Source organism: Harpia harpyja, chromosome 3 (genome assembly GCF_026419915.1).
Source record: "Harpia harpyja isolate bHarHar1 chromosome 3, bHarHar1 primary haplotype, whole genome shotgun sequence".
Taxonomy (NCBI): domain Eukaryota; kingdom Metazoa; phylum Chordata; class Aves; order Accipitriformes; family Accipitridae; genus Harpia; species Harpia harpyja.
In genome coordinates, this window is record NC_068942.1 from 51,648,010 (window position 1) to 51,672,915 (window position 24,906).

Consider the following 24,906-nt stretch of genomic DNA (forward strand, 5'->3'; position numbering starts at 1 on the left):
TATTTTTTTTCATTTTACACATTCCTATACTCTTAACAAATCCCTTTTTAATCTGCTTTTGGATAAATAAACCAGATATAGCAGCTTACATCTGGATGGAGAATGCTTCTGTATCTCAACCTGCTGCCTGAATTTTTTCCTTCAATAAATTTATAAAAAACCCCTGCAAATAGTGTTCCACTCATGCCTTCATTATTGCCATGTAATGAAATTGTCTTCTTATTCATCTCACCTAATATTACTCAATGTAAGGATATGTATCTATTCTGAGCTGGTCAGGGTTCCCTCTGTAATTAAAAGAGAAGGAAAAGCAATTCTACAATGTCAATCATCCTATTTTAAGATGGATGACTCACCCTCTGAAATATTTGTATCTCTCTCAACTACACAGGGAGCCTAGACTGCTGGTTAGATTAGATTTCTACCTTTCAGGCAGCTACAATAGGTGAAAAGATTCCCAAGTATATTGTGAGTTATTTCCATTCCTTCACATGAGACTCAATTTGATTAAATGAATTAAATCCTATAGGTAAAACAGATGGGAAAAAGCCTGCTTTGAAAATCTTTCTGAGACTTCAGCTCTAACCACTTTGCAGTTTCAGAACTTAAGTAGTTGTGCATACTGTCGTGGTTTAACCCCAGCCAGCAACTAAACACCATGCAGCCGCTCACTCACTCCCCCCCACCCAGTGGGATGGGGGAGAAAATCGGGAAAAGAAGCAAAACCCGTGGGTTGAGATAAGAACGGTTTAATAGAACAGAAAAGAAGAAACTAATAATGATAATGATAACACTAATAAAATGACAACAGTAATAATGAAAGGATTGGAATGTACAAATGATGCACAGTGCAATTGCTCACCACCCGCCGACCGACACCCGGCCAGTCCCCGAGTGGCGATTCCCCGCCCCCACTTCCCCGTTCCTATACTAAATGGGATGCCACATGGTATGGAATACACCATTGGCCAGTTTGGGTCAGGTGCCCTGGCTGTGTCCTGTGCCAACTTCTTGTGCCCCTCCAGCTTTCTCGCTGGCTGGGCATGAGAAGCTGAAAAATCCTTGACATTAGTCTAAACACTACTGAGCAACAACTGAAAACATCAGTGTTATCAATATTCTTCACATACTGAACTCAAAACACAGCACTGTACCAGCTACTAGGAAGACAGTTAACTCTATCCCAGCTGAAACCAGGACAATACTCCCACCTATTTGTATTTAGGAAGCTGGGGCATTTTACTCAGGAACACACACTTGCAGGTATACAGTTTTGTGAGCCTATTTCTTCAAGGAGTTATGCAAAATAATTGTTCAAAGCCTTCACAATATAGATTTAGCTATTAATTTTTTCATAGCTTAGTTTGTCATCAGGAAAACAGAGATAATGTTTCTCGTTTGTTGCATTTGCTTGCTAACTGTATTCTTTCACTTAGTTTACAATCTATTTTGAACTAGGGTCATGTCTCTGCTCTGTTTCTGTGGCACCTGAAGGTTGTGGTCTATAGACAACATTACAATGCAAATAATTACTGTTTATATTCATTGACTATTTAGACTTTGACATCCATTTTTTACAACATCTAGTGCAAAAGAACTCTGATCTCTTTTGATACTTCCAAGTTTGCTGTAATACAAATAAAAATAGCATGAAGGAGTTTTCTTTAGAGTCTTAAAGAGGTTTAAGTACCTGCATCAACAGTGCTGCCATGTGACCTGCTCACCCAAATCTGTTAGTGGTGGTCCTCTTCACATAAAAGTGTGTGGGGGTGTGTTTCTTTCTATGATTATAATTGTTTGGGTGCATGGATATCAGCTTCTTGGAGTGCATTAGCAAAACAACTATCTAAAATTATGCTGTGGCCCTGAGCTGCAAACACTTGAATCAGCCATGTCCCCTTTCACCAGATTCCAGTGGTAGATCTGCACCTGTACATTTTTAATTTATACATATCAATCTGAACACTTTCTTGTGGAATAGATTTTGGTCTTTGTGGAACAAAAATCAGAAAAGCAGGTTTTGCTCTTTGAGTCCTGGTAACCAGGTTTAATTGTCCAAGTTCTCTAGTAATCAAGGGTGGGATCAGAATGGATCTGTAAGTATTCATGGCATTGTGACAGACCAAAAAAAGAAAAAAAAAAAAAAAGTAAACCCAAAACATTCCTAGTGTATCCAGTGCTGAATGCTTTAATTTCTTAAAAATTAGTCTGGAAAAATTCCCAGATCATACATCTGTCATGCTAATTTACAGAGGCTGAAGTCTAAGGGAGAAGCACTGAAGAGGATCATTCTTCCTCTCCCCTTCCTCTGTTCAGCATGATTACTGCCTCCCCCAAATGTTTCCTGACTACCTGGCAAGTTTAAGCATGAACACCTGTATTCTAGCTAGAGTTTTCTGTATGCTGGTAGGTGCCATTGTCAGTCCATCTGTCCAACATTTTTCTTATGCATTGTCTAACATCTCATGGGCTAGTATTTGTAGTTGGAGTCTGTGACAAAGAAGGAACAGGAGACAACATATTTGTTCCCCACCACCACCTTGGTTATTCCTCTTAAAGTATCTGCTATAGTTTGGTTTATTTTTTATTTCTGTCAAAATGCAGCTGTGGTACTATAAATGACAAGACATCCTCAGTCATCTTGAAATCACCAGGGTTCAGCTCTGATCTCATTTTCACAGGTTCTATGTCAAATATTAACTGTTCCTGATATTGCCTCCAGTTTCTGTGGCCAGAATCAGACACATAGTTTTAGACATATATAGATCCTCCTAGTTCACAGAAGCTGCTGGAAAGTTTTTTTTCTTTTCACTAATATCCAATCTGGTTGGTGACAATTTAGTATAAAAAGACCTATTCATTTTTCAGTTTGCAGATTTGTTTTGGTTTTAAACATGAATTTGTCTTTATAAAAGCTGTGGTAGTTATTGAGATAGATGTAGTAAGTGTCATGATGCTACAAAAATGTTCTAACTTCTACTACAAAATATACTAATGTTCCCTCTTAACACCAAATTAATTGCATTGCATTGACTGACACTTAAATTGGATTTTTGTGTCATTCTGTTGTCAGTCTAGTTCATCAGACACAGAAGTATCTAAAATGAGGATGTGTGAGAAGTTTAGAGGTTCAATAGTCAATTTAATCTTCTGATTTTAATCATTCATAATCCAGTTCTTAAGAAGGCTTAAACTGCTCAGAACAATTCTTCTTTTTCTTATATTATTACAATTTCTTATAATATTATGATAACACGAGTTGCAAAACTAATGTGAGCCAAAGAGCTTTACTTCTAAAACAGTGAGTTGTGTTACACTCAGAGCTTCAGATTTGACCAACTCAGTAAGCTTTGTAGCATTGTCTGGATAAAGCTAGAACAGAAGGATATTTTTTTCAATTTAATTAAGTTGCTTAGAAAACTACACTCTCTTTTTTTATAAGGCACCTTTGGACAAATCTGGAGACATACCCAGTTCTGATGTCTCTAGTTCAAGAGCTGCAGCTTTAAAGGGGACAAGCTGGCCTCTGTAGAATGATTTGAGGAAATGAAATTATTTTCAAGTGTCTATGCTTCCTATATAAGCAATATGTATATATCTATAAATACATATATAAACCCCACACACTGAGTGCTGCCAACAGTCACTATGAATGAAATGCAGTGAGAACAAGCAGAGAAAGCCTGGTTGCTGTCTTATGGTTAACCATTTTGTTACACCCATTTTTTTTAAATTCACAGATGTACGCTTTCTCCTTCATGATGAATTCCCTTTAGTGGCACACATTAAAAGAATTTAGATATTTAATTCCAAAGCTGTATTCCTGAAATTCCTGTTCAAATTTCATCTAGTAAAGGAATTTGTATTGCAGAGGTGCTACAATCTGACCATAAATTTCCTCTGTACCTGCAGCTCCGTTTTATAAATTGGAGCCTACACCATACTTAATAAGATCAATGAACTTGTTACTTATGCACCTGCTCTGAGAGATTTAAACCAGTGGAACATGTCTAAAGCTGACATACTAGGATGAGATTCACACAAATCTCACTGGTGCTACGCTTTCACCAAATGGTTGTAGGCCTCACTATAGAAATGGAGCACCTGAGCTTACTTTCACAATACTTTTTATCAGTCCTTCTGTTTGGAGAAACTGCCACCTTAATAAGTGTAATTAAATGAAAGCTGACATCAGTGAGAGAATTTCTATTTGTATCAAAAGATTCTGAGTGAGTCACTGGATAGAGAGCAATTTTGAATGCCATTTCAGCCTGGTCAACACTTCAGCTTACCTTTCATTTACTAAGAATTTCTACCTGTAAAATAACAGTGTAGTGAAGCTTTAGGGGTGTACTTTAGCAGCTCTAAAAATGTTGGAAAAACCCTAGCACCAACAATCTGCTGGCATTAAAAAAACACACTCCAGACGGGGCCATTACTATTTTAATGTTGCTTTATAGGTATTTTAATAGAACATGTAGCCACAGCAAAAACTTACATAAATAATAATACAAAAGATCCATGTTTTCATTACCAATAGAATGAGTGAACGGATGTTTGCAATGTTCTGCTTTATATCTAACTTTACTTGGCAACAGAGGCAATATTTATAGTAAAGTCTATCACCGCTTATTAATGTTATACATTAGACTATTTTGCTATTTCAAAAAATGTTAAAATATGCTGAAACATTTTCAAATAAAACAAGTAAAATGATCTAACAATTTATTAATTGTATTTCATTGTTTATATGGTAAAGCATGATGAACCATTGAATGAAGCAATGTAAATATATTGATTTATCTATCCTAATTGTTGTAAGCATTTATAAAGCCTTAATGAAGCCTCAGAGGAACAATTTCCCACCTTGTTTATTTAAAAATTGCCAAAAAAAGTTCTAAACCACAATTTTCAAGTAATTTATATAAAAGCAGAGGAGTAAGCAATTCATTTGTGATATACATATTATTGCATTCCTGATTATGAAATATCCTTCTTATTAGGAAATTTCTGTTTGATGCATTTTACAAATGCTTGGAGATACAATGTTGCTTGCTTTTAAATATATAGTAGGAAAATATATTATTTATTAGATTTCAAATATTGAACTGGCAATTTAATTTTCCTTGAAGTGACTACACTAAGCAAAGTAATTGTATAGACTAATAATTTACTCAAGCCAGAAGTTTTAAAACAGCTGAGTATATTTCCTCATAATCAACTGTGGAGTTTAAATGTAGAATAGTTATACACTAGCAGTGAATTTTCATAGGAAAACTGTTAGGGTTCAGTTCTGAGATGTCTTCTATAAAAAGTTGAAACAGTTCTACTTCAAGGAGTTATTCTTCTATTTTTTCATTAAGGAATTGACAGTTTTCCTGACATTAGCTGCACACAAAGTAGCTAATGGGTATTTCCACAAGACAACAACTGTAAAGTTCAGATATGCAAAATAAACAAGGTTCATAAGTACTGCAGATTGCAGGGAAGCCCCAAATCCTTCAGTCCATCACTTTCACTTGGAGGTTTGATTTGTATTCTCTACGGAATCCACTCAGGCTTGACAGGGAATAACCAACCTTATAACCCAGCAGGATTTTCTTTTTCTTTTACAAGCTTCCTAAAGCTCCATTTTGCTACAAGGATATTCAGGTCATTTGTGAAGATAAAAGTTTAGTTGTTGATGAAAAGGATGCAGGTTCTCGCAGCTGGAGTAGAGGTGGAAAAAACAGAAGAATGGTTATCTGCTTTGGAGGAGGTGCTCGGACAGACTGATATATTACAGGTGCTATGCAAATTTTAAAATGCCATCACTTAGTCCCACCTTGGAAAATAGCTACCTATAACTCTTATTGGGAAGTTTCATATTATTTCTTCATGTTTTCAAGATTAAATCTGTTCATTTTTCTCTCCCATTTGAAAAGTCAGAATTGTAAATTCTGCTTTCGAAATCAAAGTCTGGTAGCAGCATGCATAGCAATAGAAAATAAAGATACTACCCTAAGATACACATTCAGAGTTTGCAAGGACATCTGCCTTATGGATCCCTATGAAGATACAAGTCTTCTTTGAGAAATAGGATGTTAGTAAACCATTTTGCTGATGAAGTGCAAGCTGGAACAGAATTCAACTTATTTTTCTGTGGCTACATGTTCTCTTCAGTGCTGACAACAGGAAAAAATAGTAGAAACTTGTATTACAAAATAAGCAGAGCTGACTGAGAACACAAGCAAAGTTTCATTTGCCTTTCATTTACCCTTTTGCTACTATTTTAGTTTAACTAGTCTGCTATAACTTGTCTTGTACTAGTGCACCTGATAATCAGACAATTACTATTTTAATTTAGTAAATAATTGGTGACTTTAAAAATCTCATATAAGGCTTTATAAATCCCTCACTTCTTAATAAAAATATTTCTAAAGATCTGAAGGAAATACAAATATGTTTGAATTAATAATTTAAAATACCTTTTAATCTTCTTTGTTGCTGTTCTTGTAGCGATTTTCTCTAGGTTAAACTGGCTTGAATTTATTGGTTAAACTTTATTCTTTATAAATTCTTTGTAATTTGTAACGTAACCAGAATGTGGTATTGTAATTGGATATGGTATTTCTTATTGCTAGAAGAGAAAATGCACAATTTAATTGTGTAAATTAAAGATTGCCCTACATATATTTATTCAAGTTCTTAATTTTTACATTATTTCTTAGAAAAGTGACTAACTTAGTGATTATCTTTTAGTCTGGATTTGAGTGAAGTTAATTTTGTACAAAAATTTGAAAACTGTTCAATGCAAAAATTAGGAAGGTAAAATTTGTTGCTTAAGCAAAACTATTAGCTGTGTTGCATAAAAAAGAAAACTATTCAGGAAAGCATCATTTGTGTGTAAATAAACAGCCTCCTAGTAAAAGCGAAGTAAGCAAAGTAGTCACCATTGTGTTCCCTGACAGTCTGCTATCATAGGCAATTGCTTACTTCTTGCCTTGAGAATCTTCTGAACTGGTTTATTTAACAAAATAAGAATTATTCACGGTTAGTGAAATTAATTGAGAGCTTTTCTTTAAAGATTTTAGAATACATAGATCTCAGCCTTTCATAAAAAATTTCTTTACCTCTCAATTTCTCATCTTGAGTGAATTAGATATTGAAGAAAACTGAACTGCATCATTCCCCTTTGTAGTCATAGAAGAAGCTGGCTTGTTACTTCAATAAACTATAGATTCAGGTGCCTATTCAGTTTCCTACCATCCAATGGTTTATCTTTTATTAAAATGTTGGCAGCTAATTTATACCTAATTGAATAATCTTATTTAAATTATTTTCATATAAGGAACAGGGATCTTGGGTTATAGATTTTGTGACTATGCAAATAATAAAGAATAGAAGAGTAATGTAAAAGTTGTTTGTGCCAGGTCTGGTTCTACAAAGAGGGTCCGCATGCTTATAAAGTCAGATTATCATTGTTTTTATATGTCGTGGTTTAACCACGACATTATATTATTTGAATGCTGTATAAAAATTAGTTTATATTCAAAGTTCTTAGCCATGTGCTGAGCTGCAACTTTCTCTGAGATGCTGAATGTTCCCTTGATGAGTTTTAAACCGTAATGACATTTAAGAAAGCTGAGATATTGCAACTCTCAAAAAGATTAAAATAAATCTTTTGTTTTGGTCAAGAACCTAAGCATAGACAGCATGTGCCAGAACGGAATGTGTCTTGTTTTGTACTTAGCTCTTTTTGCCTAGTAGTGAAAGCATGTGCGTTTAGAGCTCAGCTTCTTGTGAAATCCATACCAACTGCATGTCTGATGGGCTCCAGCGATTCTCCAATAACATTTGCAGGGGGGGTTGAGGATGGAAACTAATGAGAAATATTAAGAGTTATAGACATAAATGCAGCACTTTTCTTTGCAGGTGACTAGTGAATACTCTTCAACATTTGGTTTCAGTTGATTTTATTTTGATCCATCTGGAAAACACCTAAATACTCTTGCTTTCATTCAAAAATTAGTAACGGGTGAAAATCCTCAATCTCTCTAAACCAGTTTTTAATGTGAAAAATCATCATTATCAAACAAGACCAGCTAATGCTTAGAAACTTAATTACCAAAAAAGTGCCCCTAGCTAGCCTAACAATATCTCCCTGAACATTTCAAAGAATGGAATCTGCTTCCCATGAAGCAGAACCTTAAGAGTTCTCTATCTGTTTTTTAATGGGTTTTGTTTGTTTGATCACAGTTCTTCATGCCCCCTTTTGATTTCTATTGTTATTTGCACAGGTATATTTACGTGTGCTTTCATTTCTGGTATCTCTGCACAGACACTGAAGTAAAGATAATTAGATGCATGAAACCTACTGTCATTTTCCAAAATAGATCAGCATAGATCAGCAGTATGTGCTTGGAAAAGTTCTGCTGCCCTTATCGTACTAAAGGGCAGGTCTTTTCCCATCTCGGTAGAAACATGACTGAGCTACCATGTTTCTAACCATGATAATTACTTACTCTGAGTCTCAGGTAAACTTTGGGCCTGAGAGGTAGGCCCAGACTCATCCCATCTAACATGAGGTTATGCGATGTAGGGAAGTAATAACCTGAACTGTGTATTGCTAAAGGGAGAGAGAAGTACCCCCAAGTCTGGTCAGCTCACTGAAAACTGCATTACCATAACTGCAAGACCATAGTTGCATGCTGAAGCCAGGCAAATTCAGACTCAAGGTAAAGCACCCATTATTTTTTAGATATAATTATTTAAATAATTAGAATAAGTAACTACTGGAACAATTTGCTCAGGATAGCAGTGGGTTTTGCAGTGCAGTGGATTATTTGGAGCATCTTCATACACATGCTTGGCTATTTTTCTGAGAGAGACTTTTGGTTCAAATACGTAGATTCAGAGAAAGCAGTTACTATCTACATTAAAGTTCAGAGAAGAGGACCATGGTGGTCCCTTTCTGCCTTATATTTCCCTCTAAAAGGATCAAATTACTCTGACTTTATTTATCACTCTACCAAGTTTTGTTTCACCTGGAAATTTTATTGAGGTGATATATTACTTAAATATCTCTGATGAAAAGATCTGGGACTTGTTCCAGTCCCCAAGGAAGCACACTAGAAATGCTCCATTTGACAATTATTTTCCATTGACGTCCATTTTTTGAATCTGTCAGCTGGCCAGTTCGTTAATATCTAACCAAATCTGGAGTCTCTTATGCTTATACAATTACTGCTAACAATGAAACTTGAAATCTCATCAAAAAATGAAATTACTTTTATCTGAAAACACGTATTTTCTGTAGACTCATGCTGACTGGAATTATTATATCTTAATTCTTTGACAACTGAATTTGCTATGAGCTTTTTCACAAGCTTTCTTTATATTAAAATGTTAGTGGTCTATTATAGTCTGGGTTACTTCACTTCTTCTTGCCACACTGTTGTAACAGTCCTACAGTTCCTGAATTTCCATTCTGTCGAAAGTAAGCTTTAGTAAGAGGCTATGTGCTCAGACGATGGAAATCATTTGTATACACTGATAAACAAATACTATCCCTTGAAGGTTTTTGCTTGTGTGAATTTCTAGCACAGCAGACTAGAAATACTCCATCATTGCTTTATGAAAAAAATGTGTCAGCTAGTTTCTTTCCAAACATTAGAAATATTAATTTAAATATTTTCCGTGGTCTTACTATTTTAATCAGCAATATCTAGTAGTACATTTGCAGTATTACTATAGTTTATTTTTTTACTAGTGTTTGTTTAATCCTCATATTGAAGGAAGCCATATTGGGTATGGAATCTTCCATACCTTCAGCTGCTTTCATACATTTTTTCACCTTTTGACTTATAATTTACATTAATTGCATTTACTTCCATTTATTTTCCATTTGCTTTCTTATTGATAATTCATAAACCAACATAGATTTGTCAGCACAAATAATAAATATTAGCCAAAGTTATTCTCCTTCAAGTCAGCCTCCCTCATAATTTATCCCAGCTTTGTGGAATAAGCCTGAATACATATATATGTTATTAATCAAAACTGTTGTCTGTGGATGGTGCCTAATATAAAGTGACATCTTTAGAGACCTTTTTCTAATCCATCTGGACATCTGTGATTATAACGTTCCAGCCATGTAGACTGCCCACCAGCTCTTGGTACTCCCAATTTAACCAAATTCACTTTCTTTATGTCACCAAGGTTCACAACATAAGAATGCTTTATGAACATGTTTGACAGAGAATAACTTATAATCATCTCCCAGAAAAAAGTTATAGTGCTATATAAAGGGACTCAGTCCTTTCACATATAATTTGGTGTGAGATAGTCCATAAACTTCTAGAGAAGAGACAAATCTTTAGCAAACACCTCAGCTTCGGTCTGTTTTTGAAAATCATGACAGAAATATTGTAACTGCTGTCCATGCAGCTGTGTAAGTACAAAGAAAAGTGTGATGACCATTCATTTTACATGTAGGCTTTGCACTATTCTGTGACAAAAATTTTGGAATACTCAATGTTACTGACAGTAATCAGCAAAATAAAGGAGACTACCACTTTACATTTAAAATCCCCTTGTTTATTCAGTAGCAAGAAGCACCTCAATTAACAGTGAAAAGTCTTAAACATTACCCTTTTTTATGGGAAGTGCAGATATATAGGTGATTTACATTGAAAATAGAGACAATTTAATGTGTTTAAGTTTTAGTAATTTTCTTCTGTCACCATAGGCTGGAAATTGCTGTAGTGAGGTGTAGTTCCCCAGCTTTAGACTGGGACTTCTAGGGCTTGAATCTGATATGGTAGGGTATTTTGCACTTGTTGGTACAAAAGACTGTAGTCAGTACTTGTGTGTTTCCCTCTTTTTTGGTTAATTAAGCTGAGTACACTTTTAACATGGCTTAGTATGCACGTAATTGCTTTGAAATAAATGAGACCATATTACTCTATCTGTAACAACCGTGGTTCTGTTTTTGTTTTAAAAAATCCACTAGGTAAGGATAAAGTGTGTACAAAATGCAACAAATCAGAACGGTAGCATTTTTTATACACTCTATAGGAATATGACAACTCCACAAGCAGCAAGGCAGGAAATAATCAGACCTGTTCATTTTTACTGGACCTTTTATCTTTAAAAGAAGTGAAACCAGGCTGGCTTCCCAATTGATCACAATTCTTGGCCCAGTCAAGAATAAGTTGTCTTAAACAGAAAACAGATGAATCTTTATAGAGAAGGCAGTGCTTAAGATATATAAGCAAACTGAACACCCAGTACCACCAGAGTTCATGTTCTGTTTTAAAGAAAACAACATTGTGTTTATGTAGGGCTTCTTATCCTTGGGTACGAAATGAGTGTCTTTAATGGGAAACATTAGGATACAAAGAGTTTAAGTGTCTTGTTCATTGTTATACATCCCAGCAAGAGTGGGTTTGCAGCTCATGTCCACGTGAAGCATTGAAGACAGTGAGATAAATTCTCAGCAGGACATTCTGTCTTATGGAAAATATTTGTTTAAATGCAACCGATAAGAAAGATTTTTATGTATATCCACAGGTTTTAATTTACTGCAATGCAATGTAAAGAAAAAAATAATCATCTTGAAGTTTTTCTTCTGCTTTTAAATGTAAACTGAATCAAAAGAACTGGAAAAATACAATTTGTTTTGGCAACATGGTGGCAAGACAATCCAGACCATCCAGGTGAAACCTGTAGGAACTGGATACCCTTAATGATGAGTTTAGGATTGGCATTTGATTTCAAATTGTTTTTAAGGAAATTGTTCCATTGCTTTAATAATAAGAGATAAAAAAATCTAATGTTATGGCAAATGGGAAGAGAATATTAGCTTTATTTTTAAGTCCAGTTACATGCGATCTCAGAGTTTAATATCCTATCTTCTCACCAGCAACAAATAACATTCGCCATTGACCACATATTAGTTCATGGAATTCTTTCTTGACAAGAGGAAACAAGAAGAGAGGACTAATTATTATTTCAGTATAGCAAAGAGACAGACCCACTTGGCAATCCCGTTGCTATTTCTCCAAAACTCCATTGCTAGAGTATTGCATGTGGGAAAAAAAAATAGTTTACAGCTCTATTTACTACATTATCCTATGTTTTATCATAACCAAGTATAACTGCAATAATATATTTACAATTAATACAGCATATTAGGTACAAACTCTATATAGTGTATGAAGAGAATATGTACCTTAAATTAGAGAGAATGTTAAATTAGAGAGAATGTTAAATTATATCTACATCATAATAAGAAAAGCCTTATCTTTAGCAAATATATCTTATAAGTTCACAAATATGTATTTTTTGAAAAAGATGGAGCAATCTAAAATGTAGAAGCAACATATTGGACAAGATTATAAAAAGAAATAACTATACACAACTCTAAGATGTGAAAATAAGATAAGAAAAAGGTTATTTGAGTACAAATTCAAATGCTAGTCTTAAAAAATTGATAAGGAAAATTACTATTTATCCTTATTACTAAAGAACTAAGTTATCCAATTTTATTTGTTCTTCTCCACATTAGATCATTTGGCTTTCTTTTGTCATTTCTCACTTAAACACTGTAAACTCAGAAAGCGCTAAACTAATATTCTTTATGTAGTGTTACACATGCCATAAGACAATATTATTTTACCATGTCAAAGATGTTTGCACCATTTGGAGCACATCTATCATCAAAACTCAATTAAATAGTGCCTTTCTATCTTCAGTTAAAACAAACTGTTTACTTATATTTGCTCAGTGTTTACTTCACAAGAGGTAGAGGACCCAAATACAACAGTAAAATAGGTGTCTTGGGATATAGCACGGGTCAAAAAATTTAACCCAAGGAAGAAGGTCTAATCTTTTCGTTGCAAGAGAAGACTTTTTTTCCTTTGCCAAGTAAAAGGCAGCATTATAATGTTATTCATACCTCACGTGGTGTCCTAACAATTCCTCTATTCAAGCTGAAAGGGCTATATTCCCTTTGTTGCAAAGTATTAAATTTGTCCCTTGAGATTAGTGTGTAGGCAGTTTTAAAGGATGAAACAGGATTAGATAAGGTTTCTTACCAAGAAAGAGTTCTGAAACTGCTGCAAAAACCTCTTGTGTTACATGTGCTGAAGAAACATCCTTTGTTTTAACACTTTGAATCACAAGTCAAATTTTTTAAATTATTAGTTGACAAAATGTTTCTTTACAGGGTTTTATGAAAGGCAAATAAAGTACAAATGGGGGAAAATGACAATTGCTTTAATTGTATTTGAATTTTTTTATATGAAATTTCCCTGCCATTTGTAATTTGAAATATATTCCTAAAGGTTGGTATAAAAAATTATAGTAATTCTACTTATTTTCTAAAATATTCAGTACATTTCTTCATTTCTTGCTGTGATTTAGAGAAAAAAATATGCTACCTTTCTAACTTATGAACTGAGCCAAACAATTTTAGTCTAAAAAGCATCAAACCCCAAATGTCAAGGCGAGTCCTAAAAAAGTCAGTAGTTCAGCTGTGTTCCACTCACTTGTATATAATTAATACCGTTGTGTACCGCATGAAGACTTTCATGAATTTGATTACTGCATATTCAGTGAGCACAGTTTAAGCATTTCTACTTCTTTAAAAAAATCTACTTTTGAGGAATGAAACCATTCCTAATTAGTATCAAGGGGATTATTAGCACATGTATATTAAAAAGTAGGACAGGTTAAATGGACTATATGTTGCTTTTACCTAATGAGTTGACAAGAAAAGGCAGTTCCTTTTCTTTATCCCCCAAATTTCCACAAGCCACGTGGCCTTTGACGCCAGCCTTCCTCAAATCCCTGTTCTTGATTAGCTTTTCTGCAAGGAAGACTAGACAAATTCCTTTTGGTAGCCATCAATGGTCTTCCTCTAGTCATCAGAAAAAGTTGCTGAAGAATGATAAAGTCCCATCCAAGAGTGATGCACACCGTACTACACGTATAATAACCTTGCTGGTTTACGACTGTAGGGATGTAGGGATGCTGCCTATGGGATCCTCATCCTTCCTGCTTGTCCCACTCTACAGTTCTTTTCCATTCATGTAGTCTACTACATTCATCCTGAATACAATGTTTGCGTTCACAAACGCTATGGAAAGAGTCTCAAGACTATTCTCAGTGTCACTGTAGAGTTCACTTGAAGGGTGGACTGTAAGATCCATAGCAATTTGCATTTCCTCTGTATCAAAATACCTCTTACCCTCAGCCATGAACTGGAGTACATCATTCCTGAATCTGAATGCCTGGCATGACCAAATGAATTTTTATAGCTTCATGGGTATAATTGCTTAAAAAATGTTAATATGTATAGGATCTCAAAGAGCTATTCTGACATTGTGATACGACTATTTAATTTGTTCCTTTTCCCCTTTTAAATGATAATTAAAAAAATAACTCCAGCAGATTGACATAAAAAGAACAACTATCACCTGCAATTAGAAGTTTTTCTGCACCTACACAAGAGAAGATGGTGTATTGCAGCCAGCTCTAAGTCTGCTGTTAAAATATATTCTTCACAATATGTACCAAATAAAAGTTAAACTATAAATATTAATGAAGATTGGAGAGGAAAAGAAAAGATGTTCTGTTGCTTAGTGTTCCATGCATTCAACAAAATCAGCATACTTTAAAATGAGTTGGATGACTTGTCCCTTTTTCCTTTAAGTTAGACACAGCAAGATGTGACTCCTTCCCACACAAGGCTACTAGATCATAAAAATGTACATCATTAATGAAGTTAAGTGGCACTAGGTTTGTAATTTTCAAGGCACACATAAAAATGGTACGCTGTTATAATTCATGGACCATTATAATAGATATATTACCTTAATTTAATGCTCTGAAATGACTATCTTCATTTTCTAAAAGAAAAGTCACCTAAGAATGTTTCCAAGTATATAACTTGGGAACTTTTCTCTGCCTATCACTGAGATGACATAACATCATTAAAAGTGAATGTCCAATGTGCTCAAAAGCATTGTATGGCCATATGCTAAAATGTAAGGGAATAGGATTTTATTAAACTGATATAATATATTTTAACATTATAGTCTCTATGCATTTCAGCTGACCACTGCAGCCACATCTAAGTGAGAAGATTTCTGAGCCTATGTGCAGCCTCATATAGTTTTGTGGAAGTTTTGAGGTATGGTGTAAAACATATTACAAGGTTTATCACAAAGCATTTTTCAGTGAGTATTTCCTCAGAACATTTAGCCAAAAATTGATAAACACTGCAATGGTGGCAGGAATTGTGGGATAAGTGGCAGCTGTATTGAAGACTCAGGCCCAAACTCACGTGGTCTGCATCATTTGTAATACTATGATCAGTAAATATATTCCTCTGGCACTGGCAGTGTTTGGATTTCAAGGTGAATCAGTCCCTCAGACTAATTCCCTCTCTATTCTCTGGGAGTTTTAATTATAGCTACAGGAGTATTTTTTGATGCCTCATCTCAGTTCTCCAAAATGAGGCAGGAAATGGTGTGTTAATAGGAAAAAAATGCCCTAAATACACTCTTCTTCCCATTGCAAATGCTGATAGAACAAAACAAAGTTAGTTGATATTCACGCTATAAATGTCTGTGCTACTGTCATACAGTGCAGTATGTGAACAAAATAATAAAAGATGATCTGTCAACAAGCTGCTCTCTTAAGTTGGTAATTATTTTGAATGACATCGTATCACATCTAAAATAAATTTAAACAGTATCAGCAAAGTACAAATACAACAATATCACACAGCTAAGATTAACAGCAATAGCTCTCATTCTAGTCAATACTTTTTGTAATATTTAGTTATTGTTTGGAAGAAAACCACTACCACCCAACAGTTTTCACATTAAATATAGACAAATAGTTTAAATTAAACATATGATATTCCATCATTTTACACAGGAAGTCATATTTATATATTTAGGCATTTAATTTCTTGAATTACAGGACACAATGGAAGTAAAGATATTCCTATATTTTCAAGTTCTCTTTTGATTGGTAAGGGACAGTGGAGGCCCATCTGTTTTGCAGCAAAGAAAGCCCCAAACCATCTGTGTAGAACCACATGCCAGCTAAAACACAGAGATATGCACAGTTTTTTGTTATGAAAAATTTTGCAGTATTTTTTTCCTGTATTAGTGTGAATAAATTAGCAACAACTAAATTAAAGAAATCTTCTGAGAACATATTAACTTTCTAGTGCACACTGGAAAATGTATCCATTTAGAAGTCATGAAACATTCATTGGCAGAATTTGTTCTTTCTTTTTTTTTTTTTTGTTATTAAGGCAGAGAAATCTTTATGTGTTTAATATAAGCATTTTTATTAACATGGTAATCAAAGTTAATTTACCTGAATTTTAGTATTTGTTTGTGGGGTTTTCTTCAGAGAAGAACCCACATAATTACAACTGTGCTTATATATTGGCCTAATAACAGCATTTAAAAACTTGGGTCCATATGTTTCCTTTCTATCTTAAAAAAAAAAGCCAGAAGAGGGGAAACTCACCCATAAATGACTACAGCTTTGGCTAACCTGCAGGTTTATGTCATCTACCATTGAAATGGGTTTAAAAAGAAAAATTGTATGTGGAGAATAGTCTCTGAAATGAATAAACAGTGACAATTGTGCAGATTTCTGTCCCTGTCTTGCCCTCACATAGGCACTGTGTTCTGTGTCAAGCAGAGGTAGCACTGTGAGCTCATTGACAGTTCATTAATGTTCAATATTTTCTTGACATCAGAGCAATCTTAGCCAAGTGGGCAGCAGTGGTCCTGAGAACTTCTGAAAGTCCTTGAAATAACTGCAAAAACCCAAGCAAAATGCACAAATAAACAGTCCTCTGTTGTTTCTGGGTATGTTAGTGGCCATACGTTGGCAAAGTAGCAGCCAGTTCTCAATTGTTTTCAGAGCCTAAATAAAATGTTTTTTAAATATAAGAATAAAATTATGATTTTGCAAAATGATCGGGCTGCTTCTATATAAATGTTCGCTTACCAGTTCTGAACACTGGGGAACTAAAAGAGGGTCCCTGGATTTTAACCAGAACATCTTTCAACTGAAGAGAGTTGAGTTATTCTAGTCTAGAACACACAATTTGATCAGCACAGAGCTTTCACAAGCATGTTTTGGAGGAACATACATGATGTAAAGAGCAGACATTTTCTAAGTTAGAAAGGCCGTCACATCCTTTTGCTTGGATTCTCAATGACAAGCCAGATGTTGGAAGCTTCTAGCAAAGCTTCGAGATTTCGTTAAAACATTGAAACACTTATTTGGATTTAAACCTTCTAACTTGGACAGTGCGAAGACCAAGGAAAAGGCCCAACAGTTAATGTTTTCTGTCTTTCTAGAAATCTTGTTTGATTCTTTTTTTTATTCTGTTTTTACCATGGATCAGTAAAGATCAGCTTTCAACAAAGCAGCTACTCATTCAGAAGTCATCTCTGAATTTGATTTAGAAGACTTCCTTGCAACATGAATAAGATTTTGTCTCTGTACATGTGGTCTAGACCACTCCTATGAAAGCAAGACAACATTTCCAGTAATATAAAGTCTAATATTTATGGTTTTCATGGTTACTATATTACAATCTTAGTTCCTTTTTAGTAAACAAACAAATATTATTGTTATGTCTTTACTCTTTTTCTCCATGTATGGAGAAATGGATGCTGTCAAAGTTTATCTTTTTGTCGTAGAATGATGGTGCCTGAATCCTGATTCTGGAACTGCTTGCTTTACTGTAGCAATCGTTACATAACTAGTTAAATATTCATGATAATTGGGTACATATACTAATACTACATTTTGTGAAGAAGAGAAATGATTGCTAATATAGAAAACTAAGGAACAGCAACCATTTTCTAATAGAGAACACTGAGATATGGAATTTGTTCTGATGTATCTGGGGGTAACTCCTCATAAATATAAAGTCCAGATGACTTGGTTGGATACTTTAGTGGAGACTTTCATCATTTAACAGAATCAAAAGGATCCATCTTCTTATAGGCCATATTGTAGCTTGTTTCTAACCACAATTAGATGATTGCAAAACCTGTGGCTACAGTTGCCTTTTGCACCATGTGCAATTGGGTAGGAAATACTTAGGAAATGCACACAGTTTTATGTTTAATAGCTGGTATTCCTTCCCAAACTTTATCAAAGATTCCAGCTTTAAATGGATTCATGCACAGACTGCCTACTGGTCTACTTGCAGATCATTTAACTTTTACACAATATTAGCACATTATTTCTATTGCTGTAGCTGGTACAAGGTTTGGATTTGTTTTGCAGTGGTATACAGATTTGTATTTCAATACAACATGCAGTCCTGCAGATTTAAATGATACTGAACTAGTTTTACTGAATTTGTCTATTCCATTAATTTAGAAGTCAAAAGTCCTATTGTAATTTTGTTTTGTTTCAAGGTAAAGATTCATTCAGATTAATAAAAGTAACAAACTTATTTTGCACAACAACATCTCAACAAAAAGAAAAAAATCCTCAAACCTCCAGTCCAGTGGCATAATTTAAAGACACTTAAATAACAACAGAAAGATTATGATTGGGATTTTAATACTTTATTTGTAACAGTTTTTCTACACTGGCCTGTGAAAACTCATCCCAGGATATGTTATTACCTTTGCACTGAACATGTCCATGAATTTTTTTGTGTATTTATGTTGTAGTGCTGCAAACACTATCAGATACTGAATTCATTGATTTTCATGCTAAAAGGCATAGACTGTTAATATTGCTTTAGGCTTCAAGTAATCATTTTGTGTTAGTAAAAAGTAAAGGAAATGTAAACACAGATAATGGTAGCTAAGAACATACATTTAGGGCAAAGGTAGATCAACTGGCTCCTACATCCAAGACCACAAATCTGCAGAGCTGAGTCCATAGACAGACACGAAGTGTGTAACTTTTGCCAACAGTGACTCCTGCTACTCTACTCCAAGGGAATTATCTGTTGATCAAAAGACGGCTGAATGAACCTCAATATTTGCAGTTCTTCATAAGGATAAATGGGACCAATTCTAACATGATAAACAAAACTGAACGGATTTCAGAAAAATAATTTCTTTCAACCAAGAGTTACAGCATTATCTTCTGTCTAACACTTTTCATTATGCTATACAAGATAACTTTGTGATCCTATAATTATTTTTACATTCATTATTTTAGAGTGTGGAGAATTTCCCCCCTCTTGCTAAATAATGAATGACCTGTTTTGAACTATACAAGAGTTTTGAAAGGAGAAACTATTCACACATGAAGGAGTTTGGAAAAGCTGTGATTTTCTGCTTGACTTAAAATCAGTTTATGATTCAGTTATAAGAAGGTTAATCAATCTGAACTAAAATGGAAAAGAATATACATAGAAATGTAAAAAGAGATCATTATTGAATAATATATTTATATGCATACGAAGTGATGAGACATTTTCTGTTTGTTCCTATCATGAAACCTCTCATAGTTTTATACTTGCCATCTTTGGTTACCCATAACTGAGGAACACTGCTTTCAAACGAGACCCTGTTTTGCAATATGGCAGCTCCTAAGACATTCTTACACAAAACCATATGAATTAAAAAAGGAATCCACCCAGCTCTTGACAATAGTGCTTTAAAAGCAAATTTATAGAAATTATTTTAATGCAATAGCAATTAGCAAGCTTGATATAAGAAATAATAAGCCAAAGCAGACAAAACATTTCTCTTTTAAAAAGCAAACTTATTTCAAATTTCAGCTTCCATTAAGGTTAGTTCTCCTGCATAAAGGAAATATAATTAGATTTCTTTTTCAAGGAAGAATACAATGTCATGTCTCAAAAAAAATTTCTTTTCTCAGGAGTTCTTTACAAAACACAAAAGTCTAATGAGATATTTACCTGTATTAGTCAAGTCTATACCCATATACCCACAGTGTATGTGCTTGTTAAAGCCTTCCAGTCATTCTAGGCTTAGGGAAATAGTGTCCAAATGTACCATATTTAGCTTCTATCTCAAATTCTCCCGAGCTGTCAATTTAGGTGTTAAAGAGACCATTTGTAAAGCTTGGCTGGGAATTGCCATTATTGACTGGAATGTGTGTTTATCATTACATTCAATGATGAAAGTGGAACATGTAGCATATGAATAAATGTCAGCAGATGTTTCTTTTAAATGGCCTGATTTCAACCTCCTGTTGTTTGTCTTGAATACAAATATTAAAAAAGAGAAAAAGGCAGAATTTTTTATGACATAAGTGCAAGGGTAGTTATATTAAAAAACAACAAAAATAATGATGAAAGTCACAGAAGAACGAGGAAAGTATAATTAATAAGAATTATGTTGATGCTCTCATGCTACTATCTGGTTTGATATTATAAAAGACACAAGAACAGCAGTTCAGTGTGGGCTACATCACCCTGTAGTTACTCCATAAGAAGTAAGGAAGACTCACAGGATCTATTCTCAGCAGCATATCACATGAAGTTCAAGATTTTTTTAAATTTTGTAGCATTGTTAGAAAACTCCTTCCTTAAACTCAAAGCACCAAGAAAAAGGGGCTCTCACAGAAAAGACGTCTGTATGTACATTATTCCTGTTTGCAAAAGCAAATATTCCCTTTAAAATAGTAATAATTCTTTAAGCCCTTGAAAGATTCTCACCAGTTCCAACAGGTAATACTCATCACTGCAAAATTAAAACTTGAATGTGTAAACGTTTCTACAGTGTGTGGAAATGCAAATAAAGGATTTACATAGACCTCCTCTTTTTCTCCCCCTTTTTTTTTTTAGAACAGTAAAGTATGATTACTATAAGAAACAGTATACAACTGTCTGCTACCAGAACCACATTCTGCTCCTCTGCCTCACATGGTGGTGTCCCATTGAGCTCCATGGGACTACCCTGAGAGTAAAATAATGCTCAGTGTTAGCAGTGAAGGCAGAATCTGGCAGGAATTAGTATGCAGCACTGTAAACTCAGCAGTATTCCAACTAAATCAATAAAGTGAACAGAGACGAGATCAAATCAGCCTTGTGTTTACTGGAATGTGTTGCATTTTGTATCTATCTAAATTACAATATGCTATCGAGGTGTTGAATATCTGAGGCGCTCTGTCTTTACTAAGAGATGCAGGTGCTCAATGCCATTGTAAATCTCATTTTTAGTCAACAGAATAGCTTTACCATGATTATAGTCCATATTTGGGTGTTACTGGAAATCTACTTGTTTGAGAGGGGATTTAGGAAAAAACCTACCTTCTTTTGATGCAAGTCATTGTTTCAGTATGTCCCTATTAAAGAAAATATTTCATACCCTGAAGTCTAAAGTACTAAATATATGGTATATTTCTATAAGACTATATCTAATGACTGTAATGGGTGCATATTGTGTAATTAAATACTGAGGACTATCTCCAATTCCTATCTGGAAATATATTATGTATTTACTACAAGTTTCATGGAAATCACACGTGAACTTTGAATTAAGATAGAAAGGCTGGGGTATCCCCCTTGCTATGCATTCTTCTCAGCTGACCTTCATATTGATTATGTCCTCATTACAGCAAGTGGAAAAGAGCATCACACATCACCTAGACAAGATCATGATTTTTACAAATGTAACTGCACATATAGCTAACTGTTAACAGATGAGTAAGATATATCTTTAGTAGTGTATAGGCCACAATCCGATTCTCAATATCTTCACAGTTCAGGGATATGTTCTTTACCCGTTTGTCTGGTAATAGCACTATCGGTCAGCTGCTTATTGGATCTGGTAACAGTAATTTTGGCCAGCTGCTTACTAGAGCTACGGGAAAATTATTCTACATTTATTCACTTTTCCTTTTGATAAAAGTTTTAAAAATATGCTTTAAACATATGCAATATCGCAGCTAGGAGGAAAGCCCAGTTTATAAAAGAAAGGCAATATAAGAAATAATAGTTTTTAGGCCTATGATGTTTAAAAAATAATCTCTAAACCACTGAAATCTTATTTTAAATGAGTAAGGAATTATTTAGTGCTACCAAGTATAAGTGAACTTCTCTACCTCCATCTCATTTTAGTGCAATACACACAAATGGTGATGCACTCAAAACTCACTTTATGAAAATTTATTTCTTCTCTTAAAGCAGTGGACCAGGAACCACAAGGTTACAGCATATATTCAACTGCTATCCTTTCCCAGTGGTGGTGATGAGCTGAGAGTTGACCAAGTATTTGTGTATCAGCATAGAGTAAAGACAAATACAGTACAGGGATACCTAGGTAAATATAAAATATAATAACAAATTTTAAGTGAAAAAATAAATATATTTGATAGTAGTTAAGACTTTGTGCTGGTTTTGGCTGGGGTAGAGTTAATTCTCTTCATAGTAGCTAGTATTGGGCTATGTTTTGCATTTGTGCTGAAAACAGTGTTAACACAGGGATGTTTTCTTACTGCTGAGCAGTGCTTACCCAGAGCCAAGGCCTTTTCTGCTCCTCACCCCACCCCACCAGCGAGCAGGCTGGGGGTGCACAAGGAGTTGGGAGGGGACACAGCCGGGACAGCTGACCCCAGCTGACCCAAGGGGTATTCCAGACCATATGATGTCATGTTCAGTATATAAAGCTGGGGAAAGAAGAAGGAAGGGGGGGACGTTTGGAGTGATGGCGTTTGTCTTCCCAAGTGACCGTTACATGTGATGGAGCCCTGCTTTCCTGGAGATGGCTGAACACCTGCCTGCCCATGGGAAGTGGTGAATGGATTCCTTGTTTTGCTTTGCTTGCGTGTGTGGCTTTTGCTTTGCCTATTAAACTGTCTTTATCTCAGCCCATGAGTTTTCTCACTTTTACCCTTCTGATTCTCTCCCCCATCCCACCCAAGGGGAGTGAGTGAGTGGCTGCGTGGTGCTTAGTTGCCAGCTGGGGTTAAACCATGACAGACTTACTGAATAAAAGTGTTGCCTAACTTCAACTAACAAGTGAGAAAGCAGAGCAAGAATTGCAATTTAATTATCTTGTTCTCGATTCTGGAATTTAATAAGCAGATCAATAATGTTATCTCTATAATTGCATTCCAAGAATAACATGCTAGTTGCTTTTGCACTTCATACACTACAACATTTCCTCTTAAGATGTTTTCAGAGTGTTTACAGTCATTTCTGTTCTTAGGCCTAGATTCATCAAAACACTGAGCTTATACTTAGCATTATTTCCACAGCATGAGTAGTATATTTATATGTATTTATAAATGTTTTCTGGAATAGAGTTAGTTATAAACATGCAAAATGATTTGATGAATTTGAAACAAAAACTAAAAACCCAATATAAATTGACAAAATATGCTGTTTCTTTTGGAGTATCCTCAAATAAGAATAACTTCATATGATTTAAAGTCATGATATAAAAATATATGGATTAGGATATGCTCTCTATGTTTAGAAAATATTTAATTTAAGATTATCTACAGAATTAAATGTAGACTTCTTTCCAGGTTCACCCTTCAAAAATCTATAGGTAGTGTTGATATTCAACAATCAGAAAGCAAGGAAGGAATCTAAGAGGGAGGCTGCATTTTCCCTATCTGCTTAGATCTTGGCACATTCTCTCTTCAATTGCTCCTCACCCTTCAGATAAGCTTGAAACCAAACTTCAACCTTTCAGCACTATGCCCACTTCACACATTCCTTCACTTCAGCAGTTAACTCTTACCTCCTTGAACCAAACCAAAACACATACACAAAAAACCTTCCACTTCTAAAGAAACAATAACTGTAGGTCAAGGTCACTTCGGAATGACTTAAACTTCTTTTTTCTCTCCTGTAAGTTATTTCACTTCCTCTTTTGCCACAGAGGTTTTGGAAATGTTTATGTGCTTCCTCCCCGCTTACCCCAGTAATATTTTAGACTGATAGATATAATTCTGAAGAATCTAGAGGGCTTTTTCATAGAATATCGGAAGTGACAAGGAATGCCTTGTGGAGCTGCAGAATCTGTGAGAGCAATAGTCTGATGTGACATGTGGTGTGAGAATACACAGAATAAAACATCACCTTTACAGGAGACTTCCTTGTGTTGCACTGATTAGGAGCACTAATTTTTCATTTAAGCAGTCTTCAATATAAACCAACAAAGTTTTTGGATGTTGGGTTGAATATTAATTAACAGCTTGTTATTTGGCACAGTTCCAGGAAATCTCCCTCCTCTGTTACCCTGCCTCTACCTTGTTGAAGGGGCACTGGCAGAAGAATATTACTCCCATCAAATCTGCTGATTTTCCTATTTCTTCTCACAAACTACACCTAGATAGGGTTTAGCATCCTGATTCTTAATTTTCTAGTCCAACAACAAGTGTTTCTATACATTATTGCGGAAATTGTACACAACTCTCAAATATTATCCATAAGAATAGCTTGAGATTTATTACTTTTGATCTTTGTCCAAATCTTCTTGTATCTCAGACTTGTGCAACCTTCTCCCAAAGAGAAACCTTTCCTATTCTGAGTATGTACGATTGTATTTTTTGTTAAAAAAAATAGTGTCTGATATATTACTTTTTTAATAGTCAAGATGTATATTATTCTTTTTGCTCTTGGCTTCTGTTTAAAACTGTGGCAGCTTTAGATAGTTACAGTTGAGCTAATGCAAAAAGTCAAAAGTAAAAGATGAGGGGGTTCACTCCTTTTTCTTGTTCACAAATATCAGCTTAGCTTGTGGCTGATACCAGTTGCAGCCATAATGCATATGATTCTCCTGCCGAGTCTCCCAATCTGTCATAAATTAGCTGGAAGTTGCAAGGAATAAGCAAAAGTCCCCTTTATTCCTACAGGATGCCTATTCTTTAGGGTTGAGACATGATCTAGAACTAGAAAATATCCTCTGAAAGTCTAGGGACAATTGC

General features: G+C 34.8%; 1 long non-coding RNA gene across 1 annotated transcript in view; it reads left to right on the plus strand.

The window, feature by feature from the left end:
• The first annotated feature begins 410 nt into the window (after positions 1-410).
• LOC128140226 (uncharacterized) overlaps positions 411-24,906 on the plus strand; it is a 31,364-nt gene continuing 6,868 nt past the window's right edge. Inside the window, exon 1 of the long non-coding RNA XR_008234654.1 lies at positions 411-468. This is a non-coding gene — a long non-coding RNA (uncharacterized LOC128140226). The remainder of the gene's footprint in view (positions 469-24,906) is intronic.